The sequence below is a fragment of the Aulostomus chinensis genome, chromosome 21, assembly GCF_037954235.1.
Source record: "Aulostomus chinensis isolate RoL2024-O1b breed Wild chromosome 21, RoL_Achi_v1.0, whole genome shotgun sequence".
NCBI lineage: Eukaryota > Metazoa > Chordata > Actinopteri > Syngnathiformes > Aulostomidae > Aulostomus > Aulostomus chinensis.
In genome coordinates this window covers 10,837,300-10,862,479 of record NC_141340.1, presented here as the reverse complement: position 1 = coordinate 10,862,479, position 25,180 = coordinate 10,837,300, and the positions used below count along the sequence as shown (strand labels likewise).

General features: G+C 39.5%; 1 protein-coding gene across 10 annotated transcripts in view; it reads right to left on the bottom strand.

The window, feature by feature from the left end:
• eya1 (EYA transcriptional coactivator and phosphatase 1) overlaps positions 1 to 24,950 on the bottom strand; it is a 62,679-nt gene extending 37,729 nt beyond the window's left edge. For 8 of the 10 annotated variants that reach the window (XM_086191173.1, XM_086191180.1, XM_086191179.1 and 5 more), the window contains exons 1-2: positions 24,749 to 24,950; positions 19,351 to 19,398 (exon numbers count right to left, since the gene is read on the bottom strand). The gene's annotated coding sequence lies outside the window, so the exon portion shown is untranslated. Of the gene's footprint in view, positions 1 to 3,066; positions 3,294 to 11,079; positions 11,202 to 19,350; positions 19,399 to 24,748 lie in introns of those variants that run through there. The other 2 variants (XM_086191174.1, XM_086191176.1) reach the window with 2 other exon arrangements.
• Between the last annotated feature and the right edge of the window lie 230 nt (positions 24,951 to 25,180).

Below are 25,180 nucleotides of genomic sequence, written 5' to 3'. Positions count from 1 at the left end.
TTTGAATTTTACAAATATTGAAAAAGAATGGCGGAATCAAAATCTAACTTTAAAACAACTAATCCTCACTTAAACTGGTCAGCTGGATCCACATGGTGGCCCAGGAAAAATAAATCCACTCGTGAAGAATGTAGATGGAGACAACAATTGGACACAGATGTTGAGTGGAATTAGGCACAGTTTACAAAATGCTATACTTCACTTATGTCTCTATACATGGCCCGAAAGAATGACGGCTGCCAGCGTAAGCTAATTTAAAGACCTTGGTGTGTTTTTGTTCCCAAAAGTCAAGCGACTAAGAGGAGGAGAAAACATTTGCATATTTCAAAAGCAACCATTATTTGCTTGCTGAGAAAATTAATGCATTAAAATGTGTTTGTTTATACAAAGAACAATCATTAAAATTGTTTCGATGAAAATACTTTCAAAAAGAAATTTTATGTTGCTTTTAATTTCTGTATTTCAGCTTAATTCATTGAAACTGAATCCAACAGCTTTTAGGTGACAGCTGATGAAGCGCACAACATCTTAAATGCTACACTTGTTTGTAATTAAATACACAATTATGAACAGATGCGCTCTTGTGAAATTTGTCTCTCTCGTTTGCTTCAATCTGACACGCTGATCCAGTCATGCACTCAATAGCTACATTAAATCTGTTAATACTGTGCTCTTCAACCTTCGAAATCATTTCCAGAAGGCCAGCTCGCCTTTGAGGGGCCATCAAACATGATTTAAGGTGCACATTTGATCACAACCTGCCTACCACTGCGACCACCGCGACACAAAAGATGAAAGCAAGTCCGGTGACAAATATGAATGATTTTATTACATTAATCCTTTGTGACTTGCTGTTCTGATTCTCCCAGCACTGTTGCGGAGATCGTCTTTAATACAAGCAAATTATTACCAAACCTTGATGGGAATCTCATATTGCACCTGAAACTGTATCATTTTCCAAGTACAAAAATGAATATATAAAAAAAAATCTGTAGGGAAGATAGGTACTCAAGGCACATCTTAAATTCCTGTTTAGACTTACAACTCCTCTTGCACCACATATTGCCACAACAAACACACATGGGAGTAGTAGTGATTGAGGGCCTGTTGTAGTTGCAATCACCAGAAATCTTTAAAGCTCATTTCCTGCCCTCTCAGCCACACATTCTACAACCAAACAGTGATGCGTTAACCAAATAACACCTCATAGTATTTAGTAAACAAGTCAAGCTCACAAATCAGGCTGTTTAATTGCAGGTCCCACCCATTTCCTTATTCTTTCTCTCGCGCTCTCTCCCCTTTCGTCCTTCTCTTCTTCCTCACAAACAGCAGAGTGAGGTTGGATCAATTAGCCCTCTGTGTCTTTCACCGTTTCCAATCTCCACTTTGAGAGAAGAGGACTCAGCCGGGTAGATACATCCATACGGAAGGCATCAGGCCTTGGGCAAACAATGCCACCATCACCGCCGACCACTCCTGCTTGTACACATGCACTGCTGCTACACATGCATGGAGCTCGGCAGCCAGGCAGAGAGACCGTGATCTCTCCCTGCATAAAGCAAATACACAGTGTAAACAACCCCAAATCAGCCCGCTCATTATCTCTTAATTGGATAAATAAGGTTATTGTGTGAGTGAATGGTTGCAGCAGGCAGGCGCGCGCGCACGCACGCACACACACACGCGCGCGCACACACACACACATACACTGTCATGTACACAGAGCTGAGGCCACTCTGTAAGCAGTCTGCCTCACACAGCCATAACTTCTTCACTTCCTCGCTTTAATCTGCTAACACACACCTTTCTAAACACCAAAAAGGACCAGGAGTTTGAAAATGACAGGAATTAGAGAGTGGAAAAGGAAAAAGAGTGAGGAAAAAAAAAAGCACAATTTCAGTGAAATTAAATGCCCTTCGCAAACACACACACACACAAACACACACACACACAAACTCCCAGCGATGTAAGGCTGTGATTATACACAGAACATTAAACCAGAACATCCCTCAATTAGAGAGGCTAGTGATTACAGGGAGTGACTCATCGTTACTACACGTGAAATACTGGCGAACGGAGACGCAGGCATGGCCGGGGAGTCCGGCCTGCTGCCCTGGTCAGACTCGAGGAGCCTCTCAGGTCTCCTCATAGCATTCCTGGCCTCAGCAGATGGCATGAAATGTCAACTGTGTTGGTTTTGTTTGTTCTGCCATTTGAAATGGACTCCTGCAAGCACCGGCATGTTTTTCCTGTGCGGATTAAAAAAAAAAAAATGTAAAAAGGGGCCAAGCAGAAGAGGATCCCAATATAAATGCAGCTATCATTTTCTGGCGCTAATGGTGCTTGTACCTTTTTTTTAAAAAAAAAAAATTTTGTTCAAGCAAAGAAACTTTAAAGATGCATTTTTGAGATGGAAAATTATGTCAGTAAAAAAACTTTTTTTTTTTTTTTTAGAAATACCCCGTATGGTTAGAAATGTTTATCGATAAATAGAAGTAATCCTAAAAGACAGAATGCTGTATTATTTCATTACAAATAATTAAACAGCAAATACAATGCGGATCAGTCTCCTTTATCAAATGTATCGGCCAAATTATTGTACAAATACTGCTATTGTATATTATTTTAAATGTCTTTTTTAAGAGTAGGAGCTATATTTACTTAAATTATATCTACACATTCATGCATCAATTGTTTTCTTTGCCATTTAATGCTTACTATCCTCTATGAGGATTAAAATCTTTATGATGTTGATGCATTTCTTTTTTATTTATGAAGAGCTGTTGAAGTACTAGTTCATGTCATTTAAATTAATGAAGAATTTATCTCATAGATGAATTTATTTCCGGTTCTGTTGACATAAATTATCTAATAGAGAATTTTTATCCTAATTTTTTGCTGATGCATATTTATGAAATAAAGGAATCAAAACATACACACACGCACACACACACAAACACAAACACACACACACACCTAAATACTCAAAAATAAGGAGAAATCTGACAAGGTAGTTCCAACAAACAACACCAACAAACGTCACGTATAAATCAAAGTCATACTCACTACAATTATGGTTGAATCCTTGTGTTTATCCCTTCTTATATCTTCTTTAAAAAGAGATCTTCTACAGATAGATAGTGCAGTCCAGCAAAACGGACAGCAAACTTTCTAAAACAGTTCTTCGGGTGTTAGCAGAATCTCTAACATCGCACGTGAAAACTACAAGATGACTTTTTTCTTTTTCATTTTAGGTGTTGGAACCCATAGAGCCCCACGCGGTATCTCAAGAGACCCGGTCCTAGTGAGAAAGAGAGTTGTCCGATTACTGCTTCAGGCAGTGACTAGTGTGTGTCTGAGGAAGAGGGAAAAAAAAGAGAGAGAGTGAGAGCGTAAGAGAGAGGGAGAGAGAGAGAGAGAGAGGGAGGGAGGGAGGGAAAGGCAGTGAATGAGGGAGGGAGAGAGAGGGAGGCTGCTGCTGCCGTTTCAAAAAGCAGAAAAGTTGCTCGGTGATCTCTCACAGGAAGACTTTGGGTCTGGAAGAGGCAGGGGGGAGTCGTGCCTCACACCAGCTCCCTGTAGGTCATTCACTTACAGCTTTGAGCAATCGGGTCTTCTCCAGATTGTATCAGTGGAGACTAAAGACAATGAAATAGCAGATCCCACCACCGCCTGTCCACTGCACGCATGCACACACGCACACACACACACACACACACACACACACACACACACACACACCCCGAGGGCCCATTTCTCCCCTTTTCTCTCTTGTGTTTGTTATGGTCCCCCCCCCCCCCCAACCCCACATTTTTTGCACTCTCTAGTGTGTCTTAGGTCACTGCTGGATTTCGCTCTGTCTCAGAGACTTCTGAGGGTAAACAAGGGTTTAAGTCATTAGATTAGGTGATGGGGAGCCGGAGGTTTAACAGCGGCCCGAGTGGCTCAGCTCTGTCCGTCTCCAAAGCAGTCTAGTGGAAGTCTTCCGTCAACACATGCAGCCGGTGTCTGTGTGCGAGGTAATGACTGCCTTCTGTCTGCTCCAGGTTATTATTTCAACTGCGAGAAGCTGCTGCACAAGGCCATGCTGCTACTGATGAGCCCTGGTGATTTATTCAAGCTGGTGCTGAGGTTTCAATCGATCATAGTTTCTTTTTTTTTTTTTGTGTCAAATATAACTTCTGTGTAATGAATGTTTAAAAGCCATTTAAAATTAGTTTAATTTCCTCTGAATAAAAGTGTGGGCAGACCGGAAAATGATTACCAAGCAAGTGGAAATCATACATTTACTATGGTAAGGAGGTGGTGAAAGAAGAAGAACACCCACAGATAGAAGAATGGCGCACTGTGTTAGCTGTTGGCCTCATGCTCTCCACAGTTGGCGACGTGAAGAAATAAAACATAAAAATAAGTGCCGCTACCAGAGCAATTCACTCAGTATTGTTATTATTTTGGCATGGAATACGTGAACTGATTATTGGACTCCTAAATTTGTCAGTTTCTAAAGTCAGCTTCAGAGTTTACAGCCCCAACCGAAAGCAGGTCAACCCAAACCAAACTGTGCAGCCGTAGTCAACAAGGAGCTGACTGAAATAGATTTGGAGCTGCATTGCTCCTGATTTAAATCCACTGCAGTAATGATTCGGACGTGCTGGAAACGTAAGTGCAACCTCTCTTTCCAAATCAGCTACCCACAGGTAAATCCTTCAGCTCTGGTTTCAATAACTGAGGGTGAAATATATTGCATGGCGAACAGGTTCTTGAATAACTCTATTGACTAATATATGCTCGGGGACTCTCAAATAACTACTTCTAATAGTGGGGGAGCACTCTGACGCTCTCTATTTCAATAAGCAACCATATAAAATTAGCTCAAGACGTCATTTTGCAAGGGACTTATTTTTATTGCTCTGTCTCATAGTCCAAATTTGCTTGCATTTGCTCGGACGTTCCCGGCATGTTTGGAATCAAGGCTCAAATCATTGGTTTAATTGGTGATTATATGTTCATGTTCAACAATCTTAATTGAAAGGCTGTTCGGTTGGAAAACAGGTAGGTTTAACTTTAAGGCATAATTATATATACATTTACACACAGTGTAGCTATGGCACACTGCACTTTAAGCTTTTTATTGAATGTATTGGATGTTGTCAACTGCTTATGGTTTTTACTATTCTACATGCCTCTCCAATTGCCCCTTGGAAACGAACATAGTTATTTTGAATTGGAATAATTGGATTGAATTGATTTCAAACTGAATAAAAGTAAGGCACTCAGATATTGTAAACATCTGCCAAAGTCGATGTAAAAAAAATAAAAAATACTGCTTTATGTGATGTTAAATGGATCTGCAGAATTGAAGTGGTTCTTCCTCAGCCTAGGCTCCGCCCCTCTACCTACTTTCATGAAATTCAGCCTGGTGTTTTTGCGAAATCCTGCAGAGAGAGAAGCACTCAGACAGAACGGACCTCTGCCAAATTTAATGGAAAAAAAATAATGTCTTTTTTTGCTAAATGGATCTCTCTTGGCGCATGCTTCATCCCTCAACTTAGTGTAAAGCTGCCCAGTAGTTTTTTTTGCGTAAAACCGCAAACACAAGAACAAACAACCCCACGTGTATTTAAGATGCATTAATCAGTAAAAACTCAACGATGCATGAATTAGAACAAAGTCATCTATTCAGCGCCTACAAACCTTAGTGGAACTTTCTATATTTGCCAAATGGAAGCTTAACAAAAGATACACTGATACTGTTCAATGGACATCAGTGCTAAAACGCCACTTGCCAAAAACTATATCAAGTGAGAAATTTGAGAGGAGGGCTAAGATTAAACGTGAAGCCATTCTTTATTAAGGATTATCTTGATGGGACTCTTCATGTGGGGTTGCAGAGATGCCTGCTTGCAATTTTGAGCGAAGAGAGATCTACACTTTCCTCTGCTGCCAACAGGTTATGCACTCAGCTTCTCAAACACATGAAAATAGACTGACTTCCAAACGCCTGATTCCATTTTCAAGATAAGGAATGTTAATGCACATCCAACTGGAATTGTAGTGCTTGGAAACTTTCAGATGCTAAACTGGGACTGAGTTGGGTTTTTTTTCTCCTCTGTTGTCCCCACAAAGAAGAAAATGTCAGTGTGTAAGAGTTTACTTATCTTGACAGATTACATAAACAGTGTGAAAGGAGCAAAAGTGGTGTGACAAGGGATCAAATGCTGCAGATGAAACAAAATACTAACACCCTGGTGACACATTTGCAATATTTTCTTATGCATATGCTGCAAATTTGTTTGCTTAGAGCTATTCAACTGTTGATACAGTGTCACACATTGGGGGAGTTAAGTTCCTTTTTTGACATATGTCTCAACACGGCATTAAACCCAAAACTTTCCTCCCAAGAAGGGTAATCCGAACTTGGGACAATTTTGGATAAAATAACAGTTTTTATATATTTATACAGACATTATCAGGTTAAGTGTTCACCTATTGACTAAGGAGAAAATACAAAACTCCCAGTGACTTGCCTTGCTCCTGACACAAGTGGGACATTAAAGTTGCTGGATGGCAATTTGTCAAATAGCACTGGGGCTAGGGCTAGGTACTGGATATCCCCGCAGTTATTTTATGTGCATAGTTTCCTGGTGAAAATAACGATCTACACAAAGTGATGGTTAAGTGCGAGCCAAGTATAGCAGCTTGTGCGGCAACAATGACAGCTAAAACACAAACAAAAAGCTACCCACATTTTAAAGCCCTGAAAAGTCAGTTTACATGATTTTAAAATGTCTTTCTGCATGCAGTATCATAGATCTAACTTTAACCCATCAATCCACAGTAGCGGGCTTTCATTAAATCCTGAAGCAATCTTTGATGATGAGTTGTCGCCACAATAAAGAATCTGACAGTGCAGACAGATAATTTTGAAGTCCCTCAAGGTAAATTAGTAGCAAGTCAAGTGCTTTCAAGTGGTGAATGAAAGTTCAGAGTGAAGCCAGAATTTCTTATAAACATAAACATCAGGTCGGCCCGCCTCACCGAGGAGCCGTGATAAAAGTAAACACAGTGCATACCTCCACATGAAAATACATCGCAGCTTTCCTCTACAGCAAACGAGCAACAAAGGAAATGGTTAACCTCAGTGGACGTCACAAAAAAAAAAAAAAAAAAAAATCAGAGTGGCCTTATTGTTGCAGCCATCTTGGGTCCAAACAAAACAAGGAGAACATGTTTTGAATTAAGGCATATTTTAGCTCAGGCAGTGCTTTAGAAAGAAGCGCCAGCATTTCTAAATTCTTCTTCCTGTTTAAAAATAACTGCATGTAAAATGTATTCATTCATTTGAGAGAAAAAAAAAACTCACACAGAATGTGTGATGAGACAAGTTATAGATCATGAGCAGTGATCCACACCTGGAGACAGTCTATGAGGACCCCTAAAATCCTCCAACAGACACTTTATTACTCTCCAATGGCCCCAAAAAGGCTAAACAAGCACACTTTAGAGACCTATTACTCAGAATGAGACATCACTACAGCTGGAAGTATCGCCGCAGGCATTACACTCCAAATATAGAGGCTGAATTGGAATGGGAAGAGGAGATGCAACTTCCTAAGTTGTTGAAATGAGATTTCATTTGCGAATTTAAAAAAATATCAATTCAAAACTTTCAGAGTGAAGCAAGCGAGTATGTATCAGCTGGATTTCAATAACTGTTGCTGCTGAAATATGTTTTGGTAAGCTTTGGTTTAGCCACCCCTCTAGGATTATATCTACACTGAGTCAAGAAGTGTCCCACTGTATCCTAGCTTTTGACCTTAGCATAGTCAAAGCCAGAGCCCTAGTCCTGTGGTAGCCATATTGAATTATAGATTTTTAATGAATTCTTGATATTCAACTGTTTTTTTTGTACAATACAAAATTTATCATTTCTTGAAGACCTTTCATGTTAATTGACCAACAAAACAGTAACATACAGTGTAAAGGTCTCACCTTTTTTCCATTGTTTTTCATATTTTATGTATTTTCTATGAACATTTTTGTTCAAAATTCAATGTCCATGCACCATAACAGACTTTTAAAAGAAAAAGCAAACTTCCATGTTGTGTCCTGGGGACTCAAGATCACGACCACATAGAAAGACACTGTAAGTACATGACAAACCTATTTTTTAAATTTAATTACCGCCTATAATTGATACAAAGGCTTTAGTACAGAATGCCTTCATAATTAATCACAAGTTCACTTTCTAGTTCAATAAATTCCATGTCATGTGACCTTGGGACTCCAAGTCAGTACTTGCGAGAGACATTTTCCTAATATTTTCATCACATTTTCAAATAGCACAGGTGTTTCATATTTGAAATGTACAATTTGAAATGTTACCAGTCATATCTCTGACATACCTTAAAGGATTTTTTTCCATGCTCTTACATTTTATTGTGTCAACAGCAAATGGCAAGGGACGAATGAAAAATGGTGTGAGTGGAGATGTATTTTATTTGAATATAAATGTTTCCGTCCTCAAACACTCTTCCAACAAAAATTGTTTTAAATTGTTTTAAACCTTAGAAGACAAGCGAAGCTGTCACTGCTTAGACAAAAATTACTTGAAGTGTTCTGATTCCAACTTACTTTCTCATAGACAGTCAATAAAAAAAAAAAATCAGCTTTTGATTAAATCTGAGGAGAAAAAGTTGTCCAAACTTCCTTTGGTTCAGTGATTATTCTGCTCGCCAATTTCTGTAATTTATAACTTGTGTAATTCTCAGAGGATGAAAGCTATTTGGCAAAACCCTTTGATTGCAGGCATTTTTTTGTAGTTGAATTCAACAACAGATTTGAGCTGGGTTTTTTTTCTCAGCAACAAAGCCCACAGTTTGCTGTAATTCATCAACAGATTATCTCCAGTGTAACACTAGTGTAAATGGACTGTGTGACTTTAAAACTACCCAAGTACTAACAATCTTGTGTTCAGGTTTAATGATGGAGCCTCAACCAGCAATGCCACTAAATCTAAATCAGCTGCACCCTAAAATACCAATATGTCTGGTAATAAATTGTCAGCACCCCTCTAATGGCAGCATTTGTCAGGGCTGCCCCAACTGTCTGGGACTGGCTTCTGATTTGTGCAACAAGGGCGGCCAGAAATGTGGCACTCCCTGTCTCCCCCACAGCTGCCGGCTCAGTTGGGACCTGGTCAGGGGAGCTCTGGGGGCTACTCAGCAGGATTGCAGTGAGCCTCCAAGCTCCTGTACATCCCAGCCACCCACCCCCGACTCACCAAACCCCCACACGTCCAGCCGCTGAGACATTTGTGAAGCCAGGAGTCCACAACAAAAACACATTAGGCAAATGTCTGGGGTCAAACGTCTGTTTGAATTGGCAGGATGAAAGCCACTTAGATTGGGCCTGTGCCATTCTGCTTAGTGACTAAATACAGTTATAAAGGAGGCGGAGCTGAGCAGGCCGGTTATTTGTGTCACTGACAGAACATGGAGTGTCAAGGGACAATACAAGAGTGCAGTCAAGGCTATTTAAACCAGCACAATCACCAATCAGCTGGCTGAAAATAAAAGACAAATACCACATACAGGAAAATGACTTCTGTTGAACTACACCCAAATTTGTTCTCACAGAATATTTAGCAATGATGATGTGGACTGGCACTGAACTAATAATCAATGGCTTCAAAGCCTCCTCCTGCAAGTGCACTTAATAAAGCAGAGGCTTCGTTTATCTAAATGTCACTCAGTGTGAACTATCAGCAACTTGCCAAACTTGTATGACCCCCCCCCCCCCCCCCCAAGTCATGCTGGTGCCATAGAGACATGAAGCAACAAGGACATCCAAAATAGGAAAGTACCATGAGAACACACATATTTCTACAGGAACAGCAAAGGAGCTCTTGGTGACTTCTGTACACGTGTCTGCTACTTGTCACTGCCGTTGCTATGAATGAGGGAGACAGCCTTGCATTTATTGTTTTCACTAGACCACTACTGCTGCACTATCAATATCCATTGAACAGGAAGAACTGTCCACTTAACTTTGCATGTTATAAAACACAGATTGTATTACATACAAGCGAAGAGACCGCTAAGAGTGGGTTACACAATGGGAGGAAATAATAAATATCGCATTAACTCACTGAATGTAAAAAACAATTCACTATATCCCATTCTAATTGTAATGCTAGTCAACGTCTCTGAAACCTCAGACTCTGCAGCCCCCTTGTGCAGTTCATTTGGACAAACATACTGTGAAAGACGTCAATGGAAATGACTGCTGACTCTCCATGTTTGTTTCCCTTCGATTTGTTCAGAGCAGCAGTGGCCCCACAAGAAAGCGACTTCCTCTCGGAGGAAATGGAATTTGCAAAGCACCTTACCTTACTCTGTCTTTGTACTTTTGTGGTAAAATGCTAATGTATGGTGCTACTGAAATGTGCCAAAATAAAAGCACAGAACTCGGCAAAACAATAAACCAAGAGTTTCAATATGCAAAAAATAAAACAAACAAACAAACAAAAAAAACATTAACAACATTACTCTCAATAATTCCTCATTCCTGGCCTCTTTCTCTATAATTTGTGTTGCTAGCATTACTAGCAATTAAACGCAACCAAAAGGGCGGAGAAAATAAACAGACGGTCCTAAATACATAAATGATCCAACAGAGTTACAAATGATTACGAAGCTTGAAATGATGGGACAGATGCACACTTTAAAAAGCTTTAAGGACAGCAATGACTGATTGTGAGTTAAGTTAATGTATCTCGGCCATAAACTAAATGGATTCCCATTGATATCTCATCTGTCTTAAAAGGTCCATCTCCCTCAATTATATTGCCTCTTAAAATCTCTGGATTTAAAACTGTCCACTGTGTCTCAATTGGTTAATTCTTCTGATCAAATTCCATTCTTTCAGAGAACCGCAGCAACATGAAGGCTGAAATTACACAACAGAACAAATACAGAAAATGATAGAAAGTGATATGTACAGAGTGTAATGACATTAAAGAGACCTTAAAGTTAAGACGTTAAGATGGAATTAGAGTTTTCAACTGCTGCCAAATACCTTAAGGGAGATCTCTTCTGCAAATCTTTTCACCTTTGATTATGATTACATCTTCCCAACACAGCGATAAGCCATCTGTTCTGGTTAACCTTTCGATGAGGGCAGCCTCTGTGAGGTGAGACCTAGGATGATGAACCCACAGTATGATTCATTGGTACCAGCAGCTCAACGTGTCTTTTGCAGAAAACACAAATGAAACCACAACAAAGAAATCCCAGTCATCCAGGGCATTGGCTCACACTCCAAAATAAACATTTGTTACAAGGACCCGCTCCTGCATTGAAGGGGAAAACAGAGCGCGAGAGAGAGTGAAGCCTACTTCCTCTAGTCTTTGTGACTCAACCACACTGGCCCCAGGTGTTTGTTGCTGTCAAAACATTCAGCCATTTATAGCTGACTTCTAGTTTAGAAAGAACTCCTTCTAAATTAATTAATATTGACATTCTCTCTAGTACAAAAGACATAGACCTATAAATAGCTGAACAGCCTACCATGGGAACAACTACCCGCAGTAGTCAAGGATCCTTTTCAGTAGGCCAAACTTTTCATGAGTCACAAACAAATTTAAGTTGCCAAGGAAACAACATGAGACTACTAGAAAATTCATGCTGAAATTTTGGCCTGTAGATTGGGGCATATAAACTACCAGGTCATCCAGTGAATCAAAAAGAAAGGCTTTCATTCATAGGGCAAAATACCTCAGTGGAAGTGAGTTCCCTTAAATGAATTTACTTAGTGTTGAGACTTTTAACAAATTTAACAGAAACTAGTTTTGTTATGAGCAAGATGTTTATTTTGAGGGTAAAACATTTAAAATGTAGATTTCTCATTTAATAGGGGTGTTCCACAGAATTGAATACTTCTAAAGAGCGACTTGAGAGGCGACCTGATGGATGTGCTCTTACTACAACTGAGCCCAAAGCATTGAACTCAAATGCTGACTTTGTTCAAATTATAACTATCCATGTTCATCATCTCTTACATGTATCACTTTTTACAAGCCAGACACTTACAGCTTTAGTTAGTCTGATATTTTCTTTCAGTCTCTCAACCTTTTAGGGAACTCATTCTTTCTCTATATCATTTTGTTGTTGATACAACTTGACCACATCTGGATTAAACTCTTCTTGTACCAACTAATAAAACTCACTGGCAGTGCTACGTATACAGCTGTGACTCTCAGAGAAGTCTGGCGCATCCATTGCATGATGACTACGCAATTTACAAAATTACAAGCTAGCTGAAACCCTGCCCCCAAGAAGCCCCAGACTCGGCCTGAATTATTAAGCAACTATTGATGAGGGCCTGATGCACTCGGTTCATGATCCCAATGACATTCTTGTCTCCTGACCTGAGCCACTTCTGTTGTTCTAGTCCATTTACGTACACATATAACATATGGATTCATAAAGGAAACATATAGAGAGGCTTATTTGAATCATGACCTATAGTTGTTTTCAATAATGTATCAGCTTGCAGTGCTAATACCTTTCCTGTGCAAATAAAAACAGTTCCATGCCAGCTAATTACTGCCTCACACTGTGCGACAGTGGACAATCTTCCCCGATTTTGTTGGCCAGCCACCAAAGTCTTCTCATTGGCACACACAAGGGGAATCAACATGCCAGCCTGATGGAGATACACAAACATCAGCAGACAATTACAGCCATAAATGTGATTACTTCTCTGCCTTTAGGTGTTAATATAAAATCCATTAAAAAACCAAGAATGTTATTGTATTTTTTTGGGGCAAAACTGTGACAAGCACTCTCTCATTGCATGGAATACTGCTATAAAGATATTAATGTATTTTGTGAACTTATCAGGGAAATACAACATGTATTGTGGGGATGTTATTTTATCAATGCGATGCACATGATCGAATGTCGTCAAGCACTTCAGTAGCACTCCTGAATGACCCCTGGGCCTAACCGTCCATATCTGCACCACCATCACCTTTAGCAGCTGTGGAGCACTTAATAAATTGCACCTTTAACAAAAGGAAAAGGTGATGAATTGAAAAAGCTCTTTCATGCATAATTAACGCTGCCTCTCGCTCAAATCGGCCACTGATAAATAATTAAAATTGATCTCATTATGGGAGTTTTCATTATGGGATAATTTAATTAAATGAAACCCAAAGGACCTCTGAGGGCCTGGAGTCACTAGGGCCCTGTGCCCTTCTCCTCTAATTGGTAGAAGGCAGAAGAGTGCCCCGGTAATGCACAGAGGCCCATATATTATTTAATGGAACCCACCAAGTAAGAGCAGATCAATGGAAACTTGTCATCTCATTGATGCCTTGAAAGCATTCCAGAATCCAGTGCAGAAAAAAACTGGGAAAAGAAAAAAATGTCTGCATGTCACTGGCTGGTTTGCAGATGCAAGTTTGAAATATTCTTTCTTTGAGCTCACTGAAAGGCAAAACCAACAGAGGATGCCTTTACATTTTATTATAGGAAAGCAGGTGAGTGGTGGAGGTTGAAAGATACAGAGAAAAGACTTGCAGTTCAGGTCAAATGTGGTGCTGAAGGGTACAAGGTGTACATCTGACACCAAACAATGCATGATATCACAGTCAAATGGGAGCCATTAAAGACCTTCTTAGAGGATGAGAGGGCTGAGGAGGAAGATCCTATCTGGGCTTGTCTTGTCTCCAGGAGCACTTAAGCACTCTAATTATTACACCGCAGTCAAGACGCACTCATATAGTCCACGTTGAAATGACTGATTTGACTTTCCCACAGCACATGGATCAGCTTATCAGACATGTGTTCAAATAAATAGCAGTTTTTAAATATGATAAATGAAGAAATGTACAATAATGCCTCGCAGTCATTTAAGTTTCCAGTTATTTATTATCCAATCTCGCAAAATAGCGAGTAAAGCTGCTTTAAATCATCTCTGCTTCTGAAAACACGTGAATACACATTCACTGAGTTTGTTTTAAGCAAGCTCAAATTCCATTACGAAGAAGTAAGCGCTCGTGCCAAACCAGTGTAATTTAAAAGGTACCAGTTATTTCATTTGACCTATTTGCCATCAAATTGTTGTACACAATGTGTGACTTTTTCTTGCCTCTATTACACTTTATTTTCTCACAATCGTATCTTTAAATCTGCTGTAGTCTGGTGAGGAAAAAAAACAACACACCTTTCAAAAAGGAGGCTTGCTTCTGTGTGAGATTTGAGCTTCTGCAGTTTTTAAAGATTCATACTCTTACAAATCACATTAATGAAAATATAAAGCTTAAAACATTGTGTTAATTGTGTGTTAATGAAGAGCGCAGATGACAGAGCTACATCTGAATACAAATCCACACATGCTGTATATGTCAGGTTTGCATTTCAAAAAGGAAATCTTTAACATAAACATTAGCATTTTGCAAAAACAACTGAGTAATTAGTTTAGGGCGTAATAAGCTGGGGTAGGCACACAATGAAAGAAAGCATTCTGCCTTTAAAATGAATAAAAATTGATTGTGTCCCAATAAAAAACGAATTGGTGGAGTGTTAACTAGATTCCACATAAACGTCTGTAGCAGTCCCTGGCCACTTTATTGTGTGCTAATGCAATAGAGAACACTTAGCAATAAATGCTCCTCTCTGATGAGCTCACAAAGGCTTTCCAAGATGGCCTGATGAAATTGTAAAAATTAGATTTGAGCTAGCTGCTAATGACTCCTAAAACAAAGGAAAATCTCTAAATAGAATTAGCCTGCCCTCCTCTTCTCTAAATACATCATATGTAAATTACTGTCATTTGGAGAAATATACTTGCCTGGAAGGTAAAGCCTTCATTAGAGATCTCAGTAGGTTTGGGACGCGAGCAAGAACTCCTCCAGGACATTGAAAAAGTTTCTGTGCAGCGAGGACGTGGAGGCATTGTTCTCTTCTGGCTACAGATTAGAGACAATAGACGTCCATTGAGAAATATTAAATGCATGCTTGTTTTAAGGTATTGTCACATTGAATTCTCATTCACTTCATGAATTGGTGAAAGTTATTTTATACACTAGTGAATATAAGTTGAAAATTATAATCTAAAATGTATTATATTTGATCATCTTTTTTTTAATGACTTCTACGTTGTCATTTGTAGCACTGGTACGCTAAATAAGTAGGATAACTGTTTATATTTTTCAAATTGTTTTTGTGTCACTTAAAAATCAATCGACATCTCGTTCAAATTTAACATAAAACACTCTATTTCCGTGAATTTTTTTTTTTTAAAAACTGCATGTAAAACCCACAATCAAACGAAAGATTAAGTTGTTCTAAATCTAAATCTCTCCAAAGTAAACAATGTAACTATGTGTTAGAAATTCTTGCAATCAATTGTGTCTCCTTGTTGAGAAGCCTCCACTTAACCACTCAATGACCTCTCACACTAGCCCACTCTGTTTGTGGAGCGCAAGAAAAACAGACATATATGACAACTTGGGGAGGAATTACACACCAATTAAACAGGATAAGCTGTGTTTGCAGGAGCTGCTCAACTGTTTCCTAATGCAAACAATAAGCTGGCCAGTTGCCTAGCTTCAGGACACAAGCCTCGTACGTTCCTACCAGGTAGGTAATTCACTTATCTGGCCATTGTTCTCAGTTCATCCCTGTTGAATAACATGGCTTTGCCCATAGATTTGTCCAGCTTTAGGTAAAACCAAATATAAGCAGAGACCTCACACAGTTTCCTTAAATAAAAGCATAGTGTCACACAATTGAACTGGAACAGCTTGAATCGCTTGCATACGTAGTTGTATTGTAATGTCTTAAATCAATTTAATTGTGAAAGTAAAAGTGGAGCATCTGTGAATTTATTGTGCCTGGATCTTGGACAGCTGAAGTGTGAATAAGTGTATGGTAGCGAAGTGTTTGACAGGAGGATCACATATGGAGCAACAGCTCAAGTGCAGCTGTGGGGTATTTCCACTGTCCATAAGCACCTACCTATTAATGGGCTGGGAAACTCATAATACCTACAGTCTGTCAGTTACTGCATTATGTTTAATCCTTAATAAATGCCACGATTTCTTGGCAATGTTTCTTGCATTAATTAATTAATCCGTGAAAAATCAGACGACGCTACAAAAACTCTTCATAAAGACAAAGTGGTGCGAAAAATAAATAAATTTAAAGTCGACGGTGTCTATTAATGATACATTAGGTGCATCAAAATCAGCCTCGATGTTCTTGAAGGAGTCAAGCAGCGGATTACAGTAATTGAAAGTCCATACTGTGACAGAAATAACTGCTCTCACACAGGGGCTAGACCCTCTGGTGCCTTTTGCTGTCTGTTGGCGAGAACTAAATATATTTTCTGCATTCTGAATGGCATTCCATCTGAACGCATACATGCCAGTAGTTAACGGTGCATGTGAATAAATAGCTTTCTCAGCCAAGCCTTGAGACATGTCAAAGATGAGCTTGTGATTTGTTTGTTTGTTGACGTGTATGCCAAAAGCCTCTGAATTCTTGTCAATATCGTTTCCCCCCTTTTTTATCCATTTACATCAGGTCAGATAAAGTAGCGCTCATAGATATTGATAGAGTACGATCTCTTGTGGTGACGGCGCCTAATTTCTTAAGATCTATGCCAGAATTACGTCACTCGGACCACCTGTTCCTGTGAAAAACGTCGCTGGTCTTAAGCAGTTCCGGCACTCATCCAAAATGTGAACTTCTGAACTGGAGTGCGTTGTTTCTCATTTGTGGAGAAGCAGAGCAGGAGGCAGCAGCGTGTAGCAACAGCCACTCTAATTTCGTGGTGGTCGAGGACGGGTTTACATAAGGGATGTGCTGCTCTGTGCCTGTCACTCAACCTGACTCTCACTGGCAAATGTGAGATTGATTTTGATGCTTCTGAATGCCACCGTAGAGACTGATTAAACTCCTGTAGCACAAACACTAATTATTACAGACAGTATGTATTTCAACAAAGACAAGAGTATCATTTCCATATTCAAAAATAGAAAATGCCCTCACCTCTGGCGCTTCAGATCATTAATTGCACATGTATTATCTTTGACAGGAGTTCACCAATATAATAGCTGAGCTCAAGCAAAGGAATTATTTTCTGTCACGTTAGAGAGCAAAATGTTCTGCTGCTTATACGATCTGTCTTCACGACCAAGTTCAGTGCAGGTGTAGTGTAATTAGACAGTATATTTCTTTTGGATTGGGGTATTAAAATAGCTGTGGTAGCATTGGCGGAACACACACACACACACACACACACACACACACACACACACACACACACACACACACACACACAGCTGCTGCTGGCTGGGTGGTGCTGCTTACATCATTGGAGTTCATGCCAATTAGCTTTTCTTCCTATTTGCAGGGCATTTGTAATGAATGAAATACAGTCACTGAAATAGACGCAGCATCGTTCAGAGCTGTGTACATGGAAGTTCATATACAGCAGTGAAAAAAGAAAAAGAAAAAGTATCATTGAGAATAAAATCATAATAACAGTTTTAACATCCCAATTATGACCTCTTTACCTGTTCTTACAACTTCCTTATCTCAGTTTTTCTTTTTTATCTCAAAATGATGACATTTAATGACATATTTTACCACCTATTTCTCACCATTTTTATTTGAATCTGTAAATTATGACTTAATTAAATTGAATATGTTTTATAATTGTCAAGGCTTAGTTTTTAATCATTTTTCTTCCTTTTAAAAAGGTAGAAGCTGCTTACCATACTTGCAGCATATATTTTTTTCTGGAAATAAAATACCCTGATGGTGATACATTTAAGGAAGTTCATGAATTATTTGTGATAGAGATTTAGATTTTTTGGGGCACTGCAAAAGTTTTAGGTGTGTAATGAGTTTCATTGGAGTCAGCCCATAATGAGGCCGGACGGAAGAAGCAGGGAAAACTGCCACACTGTGTTGGTGCTGGTGGCGGCCTTGATGAAATCAGCTTACACTGAGGCCATCGTGTTGACAGTGAGGATCAAGATGGTCTGGGTTATTCCAGGGGTCCTGTCACTCTACAGCCTGGAGGCTGACCTGTACAACAGGCTGATAAGCCTCAGGCACAGACTGAAAGACTCCGCACTGTAAACTGAAGCAAAACCTGAAGTAATGTTTCTATCTGCTGAAGGGGGACAGAGAGAGACGCGCTGGCAGAAGAGGGCACTGTTATTCTTCAGGTCACGATAAAACAGGATCCATAAATCTATTAGCACCAGTGAAACACCGTCACCCAGTGACAAAATGTACGCCTTTGTGTATAAGTCAGAAATTGAGGATTTTAATGCCGAATAAAGTTCTAGCGGTTGCAGTCTGTCCCCCTGTAAGCAGCCGAACACCCCGCCCCCATTACTCCATGTGTTAAGGTGTCTATCATGTGTGAAACAAGCTCTTTTTCTTCAGCTTTGCCTTTTTGACTTGGATGACATAATGCAAGAGAGAGTTGGCGCTAGGGTAACTTTTCCCCACACTTACATTTACACACCTATTTAAAGAACGGCAGCCTTTCACACCAAGTTCAGCAGGAAGAAGTAGTAAAATCAAATGGGCAAGACCCACAGTATTTCATAATTAATAGGTAGCTGTGAGTCCGCGCTGACGTAAAAAGATCAACAACATATAAAAGTGATCATTCATTCTCCAGAAAAAAGATTAAATAGCCGGTGCCATATGTCATTCTTTTTGCAAAAAAATCAAAACATATGAGAAATATGCGTCAGGCTTTTTTCATGACCTTCGATTGCTTTGCCTCATTTAAACGTCCTGCGGAGCTGCGACACTGCCTCCCTCAACCACCTCTTCAGTTACTGAGGTGGTCCCCAGCTCCTACCAGGTCACCACCTGCAAGGAGTACTGTAAATTACTCAGTGGGCCTAATTGCCCATGTCCGCTGTATTACTATAAACCATAAGTGCAGTGCTAACTCTATTGTCAGGTACTTAATCAAGGCCACCAGATTTATTTCCCTGCAGTAACTCTGAGCACAAGCATAAGGCAGAAGCCCAAGTAATTGGATCTTTTTTTCTTTTTTTGCATCTAAAATTAACCGCCTATTCTTAGTGAGAGCTGGGTTTTGGAAATGATAACAATAATGATATCAACCAATACCATATGAGGCCTTGTCTTTCATTCTGGGAGTTGCATAATGCACCCAGATGTTGCTCTGCATGACCTTACCTGGGGGGAGGTATGGTGCCATTATGCCAATCAAACACTGTAACACTTGATCAGTCACAGGCCTCGAGTCAAACTGGAGAGAGTCAATTATTCAGTCTCTTACCTCACGTGTGCACAGCAGCAACAGGCATTAGGGTTGGTCCGGTCTTTCCTGTACAGACATAAAGACGAAAACAACAATAGGAAATGCTCAGGATAATGCAATAAAAAAACGGGGAAGGGGGTTGTTTGAGACAGACATTTTCACATTCTCCCCAGCTGAATATAGGGAGAATATGTGAAATACCCTGGTAATGTTTTGGCAGGAACTTTTTAATTTGTTCCCACAATTTTCTTCCTAACGGTTGGATAAAATTCTGTACAAACTTTCTAAAAAATATATGTTGATGCAGAAGATGATATCAATAACGTCCCAAAAACATCTTGAGAATGTTGCTGTTATGTCTTGGTGAATATTTCACATGATATGAACATTATTTGAAATGGGTTACATCCATAAAACATTCCTTAAATGTCAGATTGAATCATTTTCTTTGACAATATATGAAATTGAAGTCATGCTGTCAGAATATAGCCAGCTCTATGTTTCCTAGCAATTTTTACACTTTTGTGTCGCAGTCCAGAAAGAACAAAATCTGGTCGGATTGAACTTAGGAGTCTATGATTATGATGTGCCGACAGTAAATATTAAAACTTCTATTTTCATAAATATCCATACAATAAAAAAGGAAAGGTGGCTTCTTATAGAAATATTAAACACTTTCACAAATCACAAGTGCTTTTTTTTTTAAAGGTATTAAGCATGAACTAATTAAACTGTAATGCATTTCTATTTTCAGTCTGTTTCATCGGATGAATGCGTGAAGTACTTTGTAATGTAACCCTTCTCTGTGCGTGTAGCGAGCTGCAAGGTGGAGCAGTGAGCATGCAGAGGGGATGTGGTCTGTGTAGGGATGTCAGGAGTGTAATGGCCAGCTGAGTCATAGGTTATAAAAAGCTGTCATTAGGGATTTCTGTCCTCAGCAGCTCATCACACAGGTCCTGTGAATTATTTATTACACTGGAAACTCAAGTGCCCTGTTACTCAGGAGGACCTGGATTCATGCATTTCCCTTTCTTTTGGGCTTGTTAATACAGATATTTGTATTTTGTGGTAGTCATTAAAATTCTAAAAAAAAAAAAAACAACAACTATACAATTCAATCTATAAATAGGAGTTCATTTCATGATTGTAATTATAGTGGATACAATCAATCAAACATAATGGAAGTATACAATCAACATGTGTTATGATGGGCAAGCAAAGTGCTTTAATAAGATTGATTTCTAAATTATAATTTTTGAGGATAAGAAGCCAACAGCAACATTTTGAAAATTCTATTACAAATTAGTTGTTAAACAACATTACATTATTAACTTCTGGCATATTCAGGGCTTTGATTACTCAGATTAATCACTGGTATTCAACAGGTAATGAGTATAAAGCGTCATCATCAAGAAAACTACAGATCCCATGAATCACTTAGTCGGTTTTGATTGTCAATGCAAATCAACTGAGGTATTTCTCTTTACTTTGCTTTGTTCTCAATGTATGAAAATAGTTTAAAAATCCCTTGGGTCAGTGAAAATGATCTCCCCACCACCACCACCATCACCACCTCCAGTCGCCTGCTCAAAGTCAGCCAAAACATTCCGGACTTCAAAAGGCAGCTTTGCCATTTCTGTGCCCAACCTCCATGGCCCACAAGGGCTTGGTTATTTGGATAAATTAATTTCTGGAGTCTGCCTGAGTTGCAAAAACAACCTTGTGCCTGACAGCAGATTAGTCTAACTGAAAATGCATTCGATTAAAGAAAAAATAAAGAACACACCTCTAGCCCCCACGACTTTTTTTAAATAGATGTTGTTGATGGTGCAAGTGTTTGTCATTTCATTCTTTGTTTTGTAAATATTAAAATTTTAGTATAAAAAAAATTGAGGAATACAGTCTGTAAACCGTCCTGCTGGCAGGTGAACAGCTTCAGCACTGAGGCTGTAAACTACACAGGCCGTGAACATCACACAGTTGACAGGCTGATGTAAAATCTTAACAACTGTCAGCGGTATTGGGGAAAAAAAATGACATAAAACATAAAACTAAAATCTCTTAAAGACTCAGACATTTACAAAGGAGAAAAAAAAATAAACCTGAGAGGCCGGACTGTGAAAACGGGGAGTTAAAAAATGGCTACGGAGGGAAAATTATGCAAACAGATGAAGACAATCCAGAATTAATGGTCCGCAACATTTTCAGGCACTCAAAGAGCTGTCCAAGGACACCATAGGGGAGACTGCGTGGCCCCAGTAATTGGAGGAGCATGTAACTTCAAAAGTAAGGGGAACAGACTGGAGAACTCTCCTCTGAAGTCAAGTCTTAAAGAAAACGTGAAGCACATGTATAGTACAGTAGGGAATCTGGTACATGTGTGAATGAATATTGCTCTATTCATTGCTGCAGACATGATACATGGCGGTATTCCTGCTGCGAGCAACCACACTTTAAAATACTGAATGAATTCTGAACTTGCATCTTTAGGTCACAGCTGGTCGCTGTCAAGTCAAGTGGAAAACACAATATGAAAATGGGTCAAAAACAAAACAATATATTGCACGATGTCAACAAAGACGTCCATAAAATAAATCATTAACAGGATGTGCAAGAGAAAAAGTTTTAAAAAGCAATGAACATCAGTCTATGAAAAGGAACATGAAAGGTAGATGAGCACTATACAATGAACAGAGTCCTCCAACATAATAAATATCACTGGAGCATGACCAGTACTGGATGTCTGGGGTGGATGAGATACAGCTACACAGATATTTTCAAGTAAAAATTCTGATACTGATTAGGCGCATTTGGACCAAGCTGTAAGAGGAACTATGGTTGTTACTGGTGCTGCATAAGTTGGTCTTCAACCATTTCCATCATTCCTACTGGATGGAAAAAAGTAGCAACTGTCCCCTGACCATGCACGTTTTCACGCTGTAGCCTAAATGGCAAATAACACACAACAAGCACGGGTCCGTATCAGGAAGCAAGTCGGACGTAGCAAAATTCTCTTTAAGTGAGTTGGTTTGAAAAAACTAGCGACCACAATCATGGGTGATAAGTGAAATGAAGGTGGTTATTCACCAATACCGAGCTTTCCTGATCAAACATGTATTCATGCGGCATTTACAACCAAATGACCAAACATGGAGAAGAGAATTTCATACTTCACCAGCAAAGATCAAACCGTAACCTTTGACTAATATAAATCCATAATACTGACTACAAGTAAATCCTATGCTTCAGCTGAAGTTACAGGTCTGATTCTATCTTTCCAGCTGCTAACCTGTCAGTGTCAAACATGTCTTGGACCCAGTAGAACAAAGAACAAGTACATAAATCAATCATTTCACTAAACAGCTGTACAAAGATATATGAAGTGGCTTTGCATTCAACAGGAGAAAAATACAACCTTGGAAGACTTGAGGGAGTGGGATCCTAGGCTTAGGAGTTTTTAGATTTTGTGGTTGCTTATCTAGATTTTAACCTGCACCACAACAGGTTAGATATACAGCTGAAGTTACCATGGCAATATCCTGCTGAAAGTGAACCATCTTTTCTGCATTTCAGCTTAGCTGTCATGGAATGATCGCCAGTACTCAAAGTCTGTAAAGCTGACTGACATCGGCTTTCTGGAGGGAAGAACCATTTGCCTTTATAGAATTATTTGAGAGAGTATTAAAGCATTCCTTAGCTAGAGATGGAGAGTGGGTAAGACAGACAGGCAGACCAAACATCTCAGTTTTCTGTTCCAGTCGTGGCATCGGCACATAGTTAGAGCAACCATGGGCCCACGCACTTTCAAGAGTGACCTCTCGCCAGAGGTTAGCTGTAACCGCATCATAACAGTTAACCAGGTGCATAAATATAGCATAGACATGTAGACACTGAGGGAGCGCTGATATTTGACAACTTTGTCCTGTTGGACAAAGAAAAACATCCAATCAGGGAACCACCGACTTTATCCAGTCGATCCACAGAGATGCTCACTCAGTACCGTTCGTAGAAGGTCTGCTTCTGCAGCCCAGACTGTAATCACCATGGCATATCTTTGACATAACCTACACTTCTGTCTTGATGATGTGCTTCAGCTATATATCATGAAAATGAGCGCAGGTCAAAAGAAAATGAAGACAAATTGTATCATATATGAATGGGAAAAGCAGAGGGGAACACAATCTTTCCAAGGTCCTTTGGTCTGAGAGAAGAACACCATGTGTGCTTGAGTTAATCCAACATACACTGAGGAGAAAATGTCCATTTTTAACCTGTTATCCATCACTGTCAAATGTGGTGCACAGTAAAAAAGGAAATAATTAGACAGAAAAATGACTGCAGCCTGAACCCGAATGAATCAAGACTAAAACCTAAGAATAAATTCTGTTAACTTCAAGGAAATTATATTTTGACAAATGCCTGGTTTGCAATGCGTAATACCCGCTTTCAGAGGCAAAGGATGTTATTCTTACATGATATCCTTCTAAAGTTTCAAAGTACGTATACAAGCAAAGGTACTGTGAGGTTTAAAAACACAACAGCAACACTCTAAAAACAATCATATGAAAATTTGATTATTATTGATACATAGTCTATAAAATGTCGAGAATTTTTTAAGTAACATATAAAGAATATCCTTATCTCTAACAGCCCGGATCCAGGCTAATATTTGACATTAATCTCAAGAAAACACAGAAACTATGGAGTAGTTTCTCAAAATAGCCAACCGATTGATTTTCTTCCTGTCAGCTTAATGGATTAACTACAGGGGCTCAAAAATAAAACTGGAAACAGAACAGAGAAACTGACTTTCGAGGAAAGTTCACAAGAAACATTGTAAGAAAAGACAACCACATGTCATTCAATGGCTAATATGTTGTTCATTTAATCGATTTCTGACTTGTCCTTGTGTTTTGCCCCTCAGGGACACTGTACATGGGCTCTACTATGACACTGAGGGACAAAATTGCAATCATCATTTGAATGCGGATGCTATAAATAGCCAGGGTGCTTGGTGATTGGCAAAGTAGTGCTGAAAAGTAATTTAACCCTTAGGATTTCTTTAAAGACTACAAAGCGTACTGTAAAGCACGTGTAGATTGTAGAATTATAAAAACACTTATTTTTATCACAGTGAGAGTAGTTGTTCGTCCCAGTATGGCAGTTACTGTTCACTCATCATTGATGTATCACTGCGCTGTCTGCTGTTTCACCTATGATTGATATTCATGGGGCTGTCCCCCTCATTTCAACCGTCTCCGCCCATTTCAATAACAACCCACTCATTATCACCCCGTCAATTCACCGCACACACGCGAAGGAGAGGGGAAGAGTCGCAAAATTGGGCAGAAACGGCTATCCAAAACTTCTACAAAGTCAAGCTAACCCCTGCTAAAACCGTCCCGTTGCTTCTTACCTGCCGTATCACCGCTGACACTCAACAGGTCCGCCGTCAGCTGCACGTCCCCTGAAGCCGACTGCTTCAGTGTCAGTCCGCCGGGGGTAAAAGCTAAAAACGCCACCGAAGACAGGTAAACCAAGACAGGAGCAGTTGTTGTCAAGACTTTTCATGGCGGTACACAGGCGGAAGGTTACACCGGAGGAGTGCCATGATGAGATGCCCGACGCGTCTGTGTGCGCGCGCTGCCCGCTGGTATCGAAAGTGGAGTTGGCACCAGGAAATATCACGCACACACACACACACACACACACACTGCATTACTGCACATTTAATGAGTTGTGGTTATTTTTACCTCTCAATAATTGCCTATCCATATCCATCTATTTATCTATAGATCTATCTATCTATCATCCATGGGATCTTCGTATAGAAACATAAAGATTGTCA